This window comes from Bactrocera neohumeralis, chromosome 3 (assembly GCF_024586455.1).
Source record: "Bactrocera neohumeralis isolate Rockhampton chromosome 3, APGP_CSIRO_Bneo_wtdbg2-racon-allhic-juicebox.fasta_v2, whole genome shotgun sequence".
NCBI classification, from domain to species: Eukaryota; Metazoa; Arthropoda; class Insecta; order Diptera; family Tephritidae; genus Bactrocera; species Bactrocera neohumeralis.
This window is the reverse complement of record NC_065920.1, coordinates 54316515-54329920: the sequence shown is the minus strand read 5'-3', so window position 1 is coordinate 54329920 and position 13406 is coordinate 54316515. Positions and strand designations below refer to the sequence as shown.

At 36.0% G+C, this 13406-nt stretch overlaps 1 pseudogene; it reads left to right on the top strand.

The window, feature by feature from the left end:
* The window catches only part of LOC126753785 (lachesin-like), a 521130-nt pseudogene extending 510211 nt beyond the window's left edge, over positions 1 to 10919 (top strand).
* The last annotated feature ends 2487 nt before the right edge of the window (positions 10920 to 13406 follow it).

Here is a 13406-nt window from a genome sequence, read left to right as displayed (position 1 = left end):
TTTTCAAGAATAAATCGGCCGATTCTGCTGCAATTTCACATTCGATATTCGTACAAAGTTCCTCAGTCGTCGCTAGCTTGTTGACATAAACCGTAGACTTGATGTAGCCCCACAGCGAGGAGGTCAATTGACTGGTCCATTTCGTGAGATAACACGTTCACGTGTCTCGGATCATACCCAATTCCTACTCGCACGTCCTCGCCGCGCGCCTTAAGAACGTGAGTAATCCTTGCGTAAAATGCGGTAGCCAACTCGTGCGGAGCTAGGGGTCACGGCCAAAAGACAGAAAGTTTCAGCGAAACCTTCATATTCGATTTAAGGGTTCATTGAAGTCTAATTGCAGAGTCTGTTCACAGTCTGCCTTTATAAATGTGTATAAAGCCTTAAACTAGAATAACTTTTGCGTAGAAACCACTCCTAATGAAAAGGAAACAACAGCCTCGGATGAAAACCCGTAATTTTGATAAAAACTGCAGCAAGCGTAAGGACAATGATTAAGGGACATGCAACTAGAATATCAGGTCCCTTAATTGGAATGATATCGATGCCCAGATGGTTAACCTTCTCGTAAAAGTAAATACTGACATCACCGTCTAATCAATGCGATGGATGGCGGAGACGAATAGGTCCTTGTGTCATTTATTACAGAGACCATATAAAGGAGGGCAAATTTGGCCTGAGATTTGTGGAGGAAGAAAGACTCAGTCGTCAAGATCTGCCATTCACTCCGGTGGGCAAAGAATACATTTCTAATAAAACACTCGCAAACTTCCGTCTCCATGGCGAAACCTTTTCAAATGGGCTAAGACTGATTGACTTCGCAGGAACCAGAAATATGGTTGTCTACTAAATTTCAGCGCAAGAAAATTCATTGATCTACTTGGCTATCTCCTGATCGAAAAGTTCGTTACCCGATAGATCATGTTGTGCCTCGAGTGTTCCCGATTTGCGTTCGCTCTGAGGACCTAACATCGACTCGGATCACTATCTTGTCACAACGAAGATACTCACTTGCGCACAAGTAAGTCACGGTATAGACCGCCGAAAACGCCTCAAGAGAACCTTTTACAGAGCGACGGTCTCAGTTTTTGCCAATATGCAAGAAGATTTCTACCAAATTGGCTTATTTAATCTAAATTTAATCATTTTAACCATGCTGAATAAAATCTTGAATTCAATTACAAAAGAATGGATATTTTTACTTGACCTTATATCAAAAGGTAAAGTTCTTACTAACAAAAAATAACATAAATTAATTATTTTCCTACAAATTTTTTTACGGTACATTCGTCAGTATATTTTTGTTTTATTTCTCTAATTATTAGTTGCATGATTTGTAATTGGTAAATTTTATTGTTGTGATATGCGGTTGCAAATATTTTTCTACGTTTGCTAATTTAAGACAAAAATTTGTTAGTTCCCATTTTTTTTAATTTTACTTAAAACTACTACCAATTGATTCAATAAAAAATATTTCTGCGAATCTATATAAAAACGAAACTTTAACATTAAGTTTTTCACCCACTTAAATACAAATATTTTTTCCCATTCACATATATCGTTGTGTTCTACTTATTTAAGACAAAAATTTGTATAGTTCCCATTTTTTTTTTAAAGTCCAATTTTGGGCAACTTTTCCGAGCATTTCGGCCGGAAACTAATTTCTTCGGAATGTTGTCTTCCAAACATAGTTGCTGGCTTATTTCTGTAGAAGACTTGACGTAGCCCCACAACAAATAGTCTAAAGGCGTTAAATCGCATGATTCAATAAAAATATATTTTTTCAAAGATGCTGAATCTGAATGGCGATAATGCAAAAACATCATAAAAACTTTTGACATGTGGTTTCAACAAGATGGCGCTACATGCCACACAGCTCGCGATTCTATGGCCATTTTGAGGGAAAACTTCATTCTCAAAATGGACCCGTTTGGCACCCACTTAACGTCATACTGTAAAGTTAAACTGCTGCTTTATATTAAGACAAGTCATATACTATTTCACTCTTCATATTTTATGCGTTTTTTATTTTAAAAAGTTATCAAAAATTCTATGCTCATTGAAACTCGACTGTTTTTCACTCTTCTTGCCTCTGTTCTATATTTTCTCTTTATACTCTCGCAACGATGTTGCTAAGGTGAGTATTATAGTTTTGTTCACATAACGGTTGTTTGTAAGTCCTAAAACTAAAAGAGTCAGATATAGGGTTATATATACCAAAGTGATCAGGGTGACGAGTAGAGTCGAAATCCGGATGTCTGTCTGTCCGTCCGTCCGTTTTTCCGTCCGTCCGTGCAAGCTGTAACTTGAGTAAAAATTGAGATATCATGATGAAACTTGGTACACGTATTCCTTGGCTCTATAAGAAGGTTAAGTTTGAAGATGGGCAAAATCGGCGTACTGCCACGCCCACAAAATGGCGGAAACCGAAAACCTATAAAGTGTCATAACTAAGCCATAAATAAAGATATTAAAGTGAAATTTGGCACAAAGGATCGCATTAGGGAGGGGCATATTTGGATGCAATTTTTTTTGTAAAAGTGGGCGTGGCCCCGCCCCCTACTAAGGTGTTTGTATATATCTCGGAAACTCCTATAGCTATGTCAACCAAACTCTACACAGTCGTTTTCTTCAGGCATTTCCATATACAGTTTAAAAATGGAAGAAATCGGATAATAAGCACGCCCACCTCCCATACAAAGGTTATGTTGAAAATCACTAAAAGTGCGTTAACCGACTAACAAAAAACGTCAGAAACACTAAATTTTACGGAAGAAGTGGCAGAAGGAAGCTGCACCCAGGCTTTTTTTAAAAATTGAAAATGGGCGTGGCGCCGCCCACTTATGGACCAAGAACCATATCTCAGGAGCTACTAGACCGATTTCAATGAAATTCGGTATATAATATTTTCTTAACACCCTGATGACATGTACGAAATATGGGTGAAATCGGTTCACAACCACGCCTTCTTCCAATATAACGCTATTTTGAATTCCATCTGATGCCTTTTCTGTGTAATACGAGTATATACATTAGGAACCAATGATGATAGCGGAATAAAACTTTACAAAAATACGGTATTTGAAAAATATGTAAATGACGTATAACGAAATCTCGATTATCACTTTATCATGCGAGAGTATAAAATGTTCGGTGACACCCGAACTTAGCTCTTCCTTACTTGTTTTCAATTGCAGATATTCCGCAAACAACGACAGTAACCACATTAGCACCTACGGTGGCTCTAAATACCGTGCCAGTAGTGGTTACGAAATACAACAACAAAAGTGTGTAAATGTGGAATAGACCGAAAAATAAAAATTAATTCAAATAAATGTGCAAACACAATTATTTGCATTAGCACCTACGGTGGCTCTAAATACCGTGCCAGTAGTGGTTTCGAAATACAACAACAAAAGTGTGTAAATGTGGAATAGACCGAAAAATAAAAATTAATTCAAATAAATGTGCAAACACAATTATTTGCTACATTTAAGTTCTGATCCTCGCATGTTCTCCTCTTCACAACAAGCAATATAGTTACAGATATGCCTACAGCACCACAAGTCTTTACGCTTCCTCTAAGAACAATTATTTCACTCCGGCTGACCTTAACTTACCTAATATGTAATATGTTAGTCCCTCAGTAACTTGATATATTCACTTGTCCCATTTATGTCATTATACCATAGCAATGCTTCTTGTTTTTATTGGTGTGTATTCTAGTATGGGAAAAATTAGTTTTACGTAGAAGGCACTACTTAGTATATACATATATCAATGTACTCATCCATTTTATTACATACATATATCTATTTAATTTCTTTTTATATGACAACGACAACTGTAATGGGTGCTCGCGTCGACAAAATAGATCAACGTTTCAGTAAAAAATTCACCGCACAAAATCGAATATTGCAGATATATCATCATCATCATCATTGAACAATGTTTATATTGGTGTCACATCGATCTTATGGAATTCACAAGACCACGGCACAGGGAGAGAGCATAATAAATGTTAGTACATAAGCGAGAGATATGATTCTATACTCGGTATTTTTGTTTTTAAGAACACAGTTTTATATGAATAGATCTCAGAAAATTTTATATTTTATTATTATTTTTTTATAATACTTATTTAAAACTCCAACAGGAAACGTAATCTAATTCCATAATATTGACCGGTATTACTCGTGGGCTAAGTCAATATGAATATTTACTGGAAAATTATAAAGGAAAGAAAAAATAACTACAAAGAAAATGTTCGGATTTAATAGCGGGCCGGTTAGTTTACTGTTAATTGCGCAGTTTTTTGCCTCTGATAGCGAAAAACCAATCCATTCGGAAGTACCATTTTCACATTACAAGACTTTATGGTGCAAAGCCGTTGTGTTTTTATGTGAGTACCTGCCGACGACGGCCTTACCCCACGATGCTTAAAAGAAAATAAATAAAACCCTTGTGTTGATCAGCGCCAATTAGTGAGATGGAAGGGAATCTTTCTCCACCTTGGTATGGTTTGAGGCCGACCAAAAATCTCTGCTGTACTGTGGGTTCGGCACCCGTCGCACTGCGACTCCACACTGAACTGAATTTTAAACTAACCACAGCCCCCAAAGTGTCAACTATAAACTCCAAGGGCTAACTGCTCCCCATGGTACCAGATTTAAGTCTGCGATCAGATCGTGTAGCTTTTGCTACTACCAGTTGACCACCCATCAAACTCAATAACATTTGTCGCTTGAACTTCAAATGTCTTTTCAATACAAGGAATCTCATTCAAAGTCCATAGTATAATATCAGTTTAAGCTGAGTATTATCACTCTTGGTACCCAGCGACAACCCTACTGTCCAGAAATTCAGAATTTCTCAGGCCACGATCGACCAGTACACTTGAAAATAAAGGGAAGCCTTACTGGCAAACAGTTTAAGCAACTGTATTGGTTCTTAAAATCAGTAATTTAGGCTATTCAGAAAACAATTTTTCGCACAATAGTGAGTTTGCCTTGCTATGTGAGAAACAGAGCTGTCCATAGAGACTTACTTGTAACTAAAATCACTTGAGGAAAGTAGTCAGCGATTCTGTTTTTTGAAGATCCATGAAAATGTCTTTACTATCCAACTACTACGTATTAGTCTACACCGTAGACTAAAAATAGTCTATCCACAATACCCTCTCTTTCAGATTCAGTTGATCTCAAATTTTTAAAATTATTCCTAAAAGATATTTTAATCCATTTGCATTAAAACTTGGCGATGCTTGGTTTATATTTCTATTCGTATAAGAAGACAACAGCCGCTTGTTCCTTTCGATTTTATGTATTTCCCAAACTACTGTAAAAAAAACACACAAGCAACATAAATATATTTTGCATTTATTTTAAGCATATTTTCCAGCGATATCTTTAATTTCAATGTTTGTGCAGACGATTTGCATTCAACAGCAACGCCACACTTTCCACTATGGCAATATGACAAACAATTATGTCACTTGAGATGTCAGCACTTACTCTCGGCTGTCGGGTGACTGCTCCTTTTCTTTCATGCCACCCTCGACGATATAAACCCACTAGCAGAAGATGTCAGATACAATTGTGCCTGTCAATATCGCTCACACTGCAATGGAGAAAGAAAAAAAAACAGGAAATGCTTTTGCATGCGGGCAATTGCAGCCGGCGCTTTGAGAATCAGACAGACCAGCAAGATACGCATAAAGTTATGTGTCGCACATGAATAAGTGTGGATTATAAATTTTATAAGGCAAGAGGCAGCTTGCTCCGTTTGCGTAAGTGAAAGGTATATAGCAATTTTCTTTTTGAACCCTGAGCACGGTTTGTAAAGTTTACTACGAAGTTTGAAATACCCAGAAGAAGAAAACGCCGCAGAACCTGTGACAGACATAGGTGTTCAAGAATAACAGGCCAATTGAAAAGTCTGTCCGACACATTGATGGCGCCTGTATTCATTTGTCACCCGTCGGATCTTTAGTTTGTGAATTATACTGTTTTGAGTGAAGCAACTTTTGTTATTGAGAAAAAAAAATCGTTAAAAAGAAATTTCGCGTGTTCACAAGATATTTATTTCTGAAGGGATAAATTTATAGTTGAAGGAAAAACTTGGCTTCACGACGAGTTTCCGAACAGTGTGCCAGGAAAATTAACCTTGAAGGATTGATATGCTAAGTTTAGACGTGGTGAAATGAGCACCGAAGACGGTGAACGCAGTGGATGCCCAAAAGAGGTTATTACAAACGAAACCATCAAAAAAGTTCACAATATAATTTTGGATGATCGTAAAGTGAAGTTGTACGATATAACAGGTACTCTAAAGATATCTCTGCTCTGCGCAAAGTGGTTCCCGTACGAGCTCACTTTTGACCAAAAACAAGAATGAGTTGGTGGGTGAATCATGGCTCCATCATTTCACTCCGAAGTCTGATCGACAGTCATCCGAGTGGACTGATCCAGTCCGCAAAACTATTTCCTGTTATCAGACTACAAAAGAATTCTTCACTGCGTGCTGGACGTGGTTTAGTATAGTACTATTAGCGAATAGTATGCTCACTGAGCATTGCTCAGTAAGCCGATTATGTTGACCGTAAGTTGAGTGAAGTGAAACACATTCTTTACAAAAGGTGAATTTTTGTAATAAAGTACCTCTACTTGAATCACCCGTTAGCTTCGGTAGCACCCGAAGTTAACATTGTTTTTAAAACTGTCTTCAGACGCAAATGCCTGTTCAGAAGAAAAGGAAGTCCTGGCTGTTAGCTGGCTTAGCAGTAAGACGTCAGAAAATCCAACTGTCAATGCAAGCTAGCATACATAGACAAAATTTACCAATATACTTATATTAAAAGACTGTTAGGTAGAAACATGCATTTTCCACTATTTATTTTCAATTTCTAAGCCTGCTTGTTTATTCTTTTCTTCGCAACTCTTTTCTTTAGCTAGCTGGCTTTGTATTATTTTTACATTTTACTAAAGTTCTCATCGACATTGAATTTCGGAATTTACTTAAATTACTTAAATTACTGTGTTATAAAGAAGGATATATGTATATTTTAATAAATCAAGAATATCATATTTTGAAACAGTTTCTTTGTTTTGATTTCCTTGTCCACACAGAAAGAGCATATTTTTTCTTGGAAATTTATTTCATGTGTAGCATTGGTTTCATACATTTGTAATAGAAATATGGCTCTGTAAATTTTTAATTCTTCTTGTTTTATCTGACACTGATCCAGTTTGCGTACAGTAGTAAGCCTTTTGTACTATTTAAGTTCAATTATTCAACCATCACAAAGACTCACATAGCCCCAGCTTATTGATAAAGTCCAATATACTGTAAGTAAGGCGATGTGATCCCTATTTGGAAACATGGATCCAAGGGGCTTTATCCTGCATCTGCAGACTTCTTGTTCTAGAGTATCAGGCTCCTTGCCGCATAACCGGCAGTTTGTTCACGAAGCTAGGCCCATATTGTATAAGTGCTTCTTCAGCTTGCAGTGGTCAGTGTAGAATGCGGCGTTGGGTAAATTTATTAACTAAAGGACAGATTCAGTAGTAAATACGTCCTGTATAATTTCAGCATTAAAATCTTCGATGAATTTCGTTAAGATAATTTTTCAACCCGATCAGTTCGTATGGTTCGATAGTGGCAGTTCGGACAAATATGCTGTTTCTAGCGGAGAAAAATACGGGTACAAAATTTCAGATCGATATCTCAAGAGCTAAAGGACAATACATCGTCAGACAAAAAGACGGCATAGCTGATAGGTTCTCTGATATTTTCTGATTGTATGCTTCTTTTTGGAAAAATGTACTTCAGAGTATAATAAAAGGTTTGATTTGAAGCTTTTTCTTCTAGTAGCAAGAGTATTAAATGTTACACAGGGACTTAGCTCTTCCTCCAATAACCTCATTTCGTCGTGGTTTGCGGTAATGCAGGTTGAATATTGCAAGGTTTATTCTGTTCCACTTTTGTTTCACCTAACAATAATAAAAGATCAGTGGAGACTTGAACCAAAGATCACGAACCAAGCAAAAAACTACTGTTAGGCATGTAGAATATCACATATAGTTCAAGCGATTTTTACTTATAGCTTATGCACACACATATTTGCCTGAAATTATTTGCTCTTTAATATGTTGGATATATTATATCTATATACAATACACTGTTTATTGGGCTATTGGAATATGTTAATGAAAATTTATTGCCCAAACAAGATTTCTAAACATCGATTTTTTTGTAATACAAAAATTTTGGTTCCATTTATTTTTATATTTCGCAGGACATTTGCCTAGTGCATATTGGCGTTGTGAAGCTCTTTTCACTTAAAAACGAGCAATAGCCTTTCTGCAACACATTTATTTACTTTACCACCATTTTTTGCCTTTTCATTGCCCATATTTGGTGATTAGATTTCCAGCTGCCGGCTGAAATGAGGTGGTGTAGCCGGATTAATCGACGTATAGCGCTGGGGTTACGGATTCACACGCTACATTCCGAGCAAAAGAAAAACAATGCAACATACTGCCATAAAGCTACATATAAATATACAAGTATATATGTATGTATATATTTGTTTGCATTCCAATTTAAACACTTATTCATGGTTGAGAATTCGGGGTACAATTCTTTTTTGATTTTATTTGCTACACATTTTTGTTTCTCTGCTGGCCGGATTAGATTGCAATTCGCTGACAATTCCTCGTCGCTTATTGCAGCGTAGCGTCGCTTTGTGTGCATTGCGGCAACCAATGAACTATTGTGACGTTTAGTTGCACTTGAACACCGACCGCCAGCCGTTAGCAATCAGCCACTTTCGTTCTCAATTGGGTATTGGCATTTATTTAAGTTTTCTCACTATATTGAGAATTGGTGGCATATTCATTCTAAAGAACAGCCTTTTTGTCTTTAAGAAATGCGTATATATTTCAAAATCTTGATCCTTATATTTAAGAGTAGATGTATTGTATATATGAGCACGAAATAGTAAGATTTTGTTATTAATTTACTCTTCAAAAAAAAGTTGTCCCCCACAAAGTAATCCCCCTTGGCACCAATACACTTGTCATAATGTAAGTCAATTTCCGAAATAGCCTTCAATGCGAGTACCGATTCACGTTTAATGCCTTCACAAGGAGCTAAATCAGGCGAATACGGTTGTAGCACGATACTTGTGGAAATTTGGGGGAAAACTCAAGAAGAATCAATGCAGTATGCGTTGGTGCATTATGGTGGTGCAAAAACCAAGAGTTATCGGCCCATAATTATACCCTGAACAGGGTATATTAAGTTTGTCACGAAGTTTGTAACACCCAGAAGGAATCGTCGGAGACCCTATAAAGATATATATAAATGTCAGTATGTCGAGCTAGCCATTTATGTCCGTCTCATATATACGAACTAGTCTCTCAGTTTTTAAGATATCTTTTTGAAATTTTGCAAACGTCATTTTCTCTTCAAGAAGCTGCTCATTTGTCGGAACGGCCGATTTCGGGCCACTATAACATATAGCTGCCATACAAACCGAACGATCGGAATCAAGTTCTTGTCATAATTTGTAAGTCATATTTCCGAAATAGCAACTTCAAGAAATGCGCGTACCGATTCAAACTGAACGATCGAAATCAAGTTCTTGTATGGACAACTTTCACATTTGACAAGATATATTCACGAAACTTGATATATGTTATTTTCTAAGGCAACAATGTAATCTCCGAACAAATTGTTCAGATCGGTTAACTATAGCATATAACTGCCATACAAACTGAACGATCGGAATCAAGTTCTTGTATGGACAACTTTCACATTTGACAAGATATATTCACGAAACTTGATATATGTTATTTTCTAAGGCAACAATGTAATCTCTAAAAAACTTGTTTAGAACGGATAACTATAACATATAGCTTCCATACAAACTGAACACATAGTTACTGACAGAAATGCACCTGTGAAGGGTATTTAGCTTCGGTGCAACCGAAGTTAACGTTTTTTCTTGTTCCGCCTTCTTTTTACGAATAACTCCACGTAAACACAGTTTGTCGGAAGGAATTTGGTGTGCATTACACTTCGACAATCGAAGAAAACTAGCAACATAACCTTGATTTGTTCATGGCATTTATTGACATGTTTATCATCAGTTTATGTTCATGGCAGTCCTGGAATCAACCTGGCTCTTGGGTCTTTGAATAATTTGTAGCAATCAAATTTGATTCCGCTCACAAAATTTAATGGAACTTCTTTGTTGAATAATTTTACTTATCGTAAAAATCGCAGAATTCACATCAGAAGGGCAAGCGTATACTAAACACTAAATATTATTTTGATGCGACTTTAGGCACAGTTGTCATTGACAATCATACCGACGTAGAAAAAAAATTATTCGAGGATTAGGTTTTCGCGCGAAATTTAAACTAAAAGTCTTAATATTTTTTGTCCACATGAATATATAGTATATTGAACTTATTATTACTTGTATATCCTTTGAAAAACAAACTATTTTCTTGATTTTAGCCCTTGTAAACCCGAAATGACGTCTAATATACTCTGCGGCAAAATGCCAGCTGACCAACTGGTTTCACATTCAATGGATTCTTCAAGCGCTTTCTCTTACAATCATAATTCATATCCTTATGCAGTTTGCTGGACATGCCTACTTCAAGGATTATACATGTTGTTTAGGTCACAAGAACGTCTGCGCACATCGACTCATTACTTGATATAAAGTAAAAGCGGAACTATTCCGCTTTACAGAAGCAGGAACTGAAATTTTGACAACTTCAGCTAATGTATCTCTGGAAGTATGTATATGAGAAGATAAACTAGAGGTGCCTTTGAAAATATAAAGTATAAGTAGTGGTAACAAAACAAGAGATAATCTATGGTGCATTGATATTACTACGTGGAGAAATATTTTGTTCCCATTAAGTGGCCAACATATGATTTGAAGATACACTGTCATATTGTGCTGAATTCGGTCATCACATAGTTATAACGTAAATACAAAGGAGTTGAAAACATGTAGCCCGTTTGAAATGGTAAATTTTAAAAGGAACTCAAATGGAAAACAGGTGCGTAATAACTTAGAATGGATTTGAGAAAAAAATATTCTAAATCCTTGAATTTTCTTCCAGAACACTCCATGAACTGTTTGTTGAAATAGTATGGCAAAGCTTTCAATATTGATGGAACAAAAGAAATATGCAGAGAATGCAACTAAAAAATATTAGGTTAAGAATGCTTGCAAGTTTATAGTTAATACAATAGCTTCTCCAATTTATTTTAATTAAAGATATGCCGTAAATGCGTGTTTGCTTGCATATAAATATGTTCTGTTTATATATAAAATATGTATATATTTTTGTACTGAGAAATCATTACTAGAAAAAAGTGTTACATAACAATATATTTTAAAATAATAATGAGTTTCTGTTGGAGGTCATAAAAGGTAAGTAAGACTTTATATATTTGAACAGCTTGTTTTAAAACGATTAAAAAATTTTGTTGAATCTTGTTTGGTGCCGTATCGAAAATAGCATTTTTTGTATACCTTACTATTTTAAAGGATGATACAAAGATACACTATTATGAATAAAACACACTCTCTTATTTTATTGGGATAACCCACACAGCGGCCGATATATAGTATGGTGTAAAAGCCACCCGGTAGTTCGAAAGTTTTTGTATTATGTATATGGGGGCTAAAGGAAGTATTGGTCCGATTCAACCCATTTTTGACACACAGACAAACCATTATAAGAGAAGGATTATCTCTTAATTTCAGTTATATGTATCACATATTGACCGACATTTTCTATCAAAAATCAACTATAGGTAGCGGGGTCTAAATATTCTGTACCTAGGGGTTGAACTGTTTTCATTGGATTTAAACAGTTTTTGATCACAAAAACAGAGTTATACTAAAGACTTTATTCGTGCAAAGTTTCATCCCGTTATATTAATTTCTTCTTGATAAACAGTTTAAACAATTTTTGATCACAAAAACAGTTTTTATTCGTGCAAAGTTTCATCCCGTTATATTAATTTCTTCTTGATTTGTGTACTGGAAACTGAAAATCAATTGGAATTTACAATTGTGCTATATGGGAGGTAGGCGTAGTTGTTGTCCGATTTCATCCATTTTCACAGTGTGACATAAGACTGTAAGAAGAATACCTTTGTACGAAATCGGTTGGTTGGGTGCCGAGATATGGGATTTCACCAAAAGTGGGCAGTGCCATGCCCATCGTTCAATTTTCACACTGGCTCCCACAAAACTTTCTCATGCCATCTAGGTAGTAAAATTTAATGTTTCAGGCGTATTTACTTACTGACTTATCGCGCTTTTCGTAGTTTTTAACAGTACCGTTATATGGGGAGCCAGCGCGGTTATCCTCCAATTTGATCCATTTTCACAATATCGGTAGAAGTTCTTCCAAGATTTGTACTCACAATATTTTGTTGTAGTAGCTTAAGTGATCTAGGAGATATGTACATTAAACTTGTTAGAGGGCAGGGCCACGCCCACTTTTTAAAAAAAATTTACCCACAGGTGCCTCATGCTACAGCAATTGTCCGCACCAAATGACGGCTTTATATCTTAATGTAGTGCTTAGTTACCGCACTTAGTATGTTTTCGGTTAATGGCGATTAGTGGGCGAGGCAGCGGTCCGATTACGCCCATCTACGTACTCGACTTTTTTTTTGTACTAACGATTTCATCGAGATGTCTCAATTTAGATAAGAGTTAAGTATAAAAAATCACAAGAAGCTTTTCAAATTTGTTTAGTAAGTTATGCCAACAGTACTTTTAAAATATGGTCCAGTGGTATTAAAACTATTTGAGTGGCCATGGAAATTACAGCTTTAATAATTTTTTGATTTATAGAGCCTGAAATTAATTTACAGTATGCAAAAGGAGCTAGAGGACATAATACTCCCTGAGTACTTGCGGACTGCGGATTGGTTGAAAATTGTGAATGATTTTTTTTGAAACTTGAAATTTTGCCTTTACTGAATCTATAATTAAAAGATTGAAACAGACGAAATATAGTATATTGCTATTTTCAAATTTTCAAGCCTGTATTATACTGACCGACACTTATTCAGTAAGTTAAGGGGTTATATACCTTTTTTAATATCAAAAAATCGAAATTTTTTTATTGCTTTATCTTAAAGAACAGCTCCTTGAGAACATTTTCTCAAATTTTCATAGAGATTCGAGCAGTAGAAAAAAAGTTACAGCACTTCTAACCGCGCGCCTCGTCGCGGCCCCAAACCCGAGCGGCCAGCGTCACGTGCGAATATCTCGAAATGGTGTTTTTTGAAAAATGACTTTGCGGTGACATGGATTGGCGGAAAACTACTGAACCGATTTTCTTCAAATTTTTTTT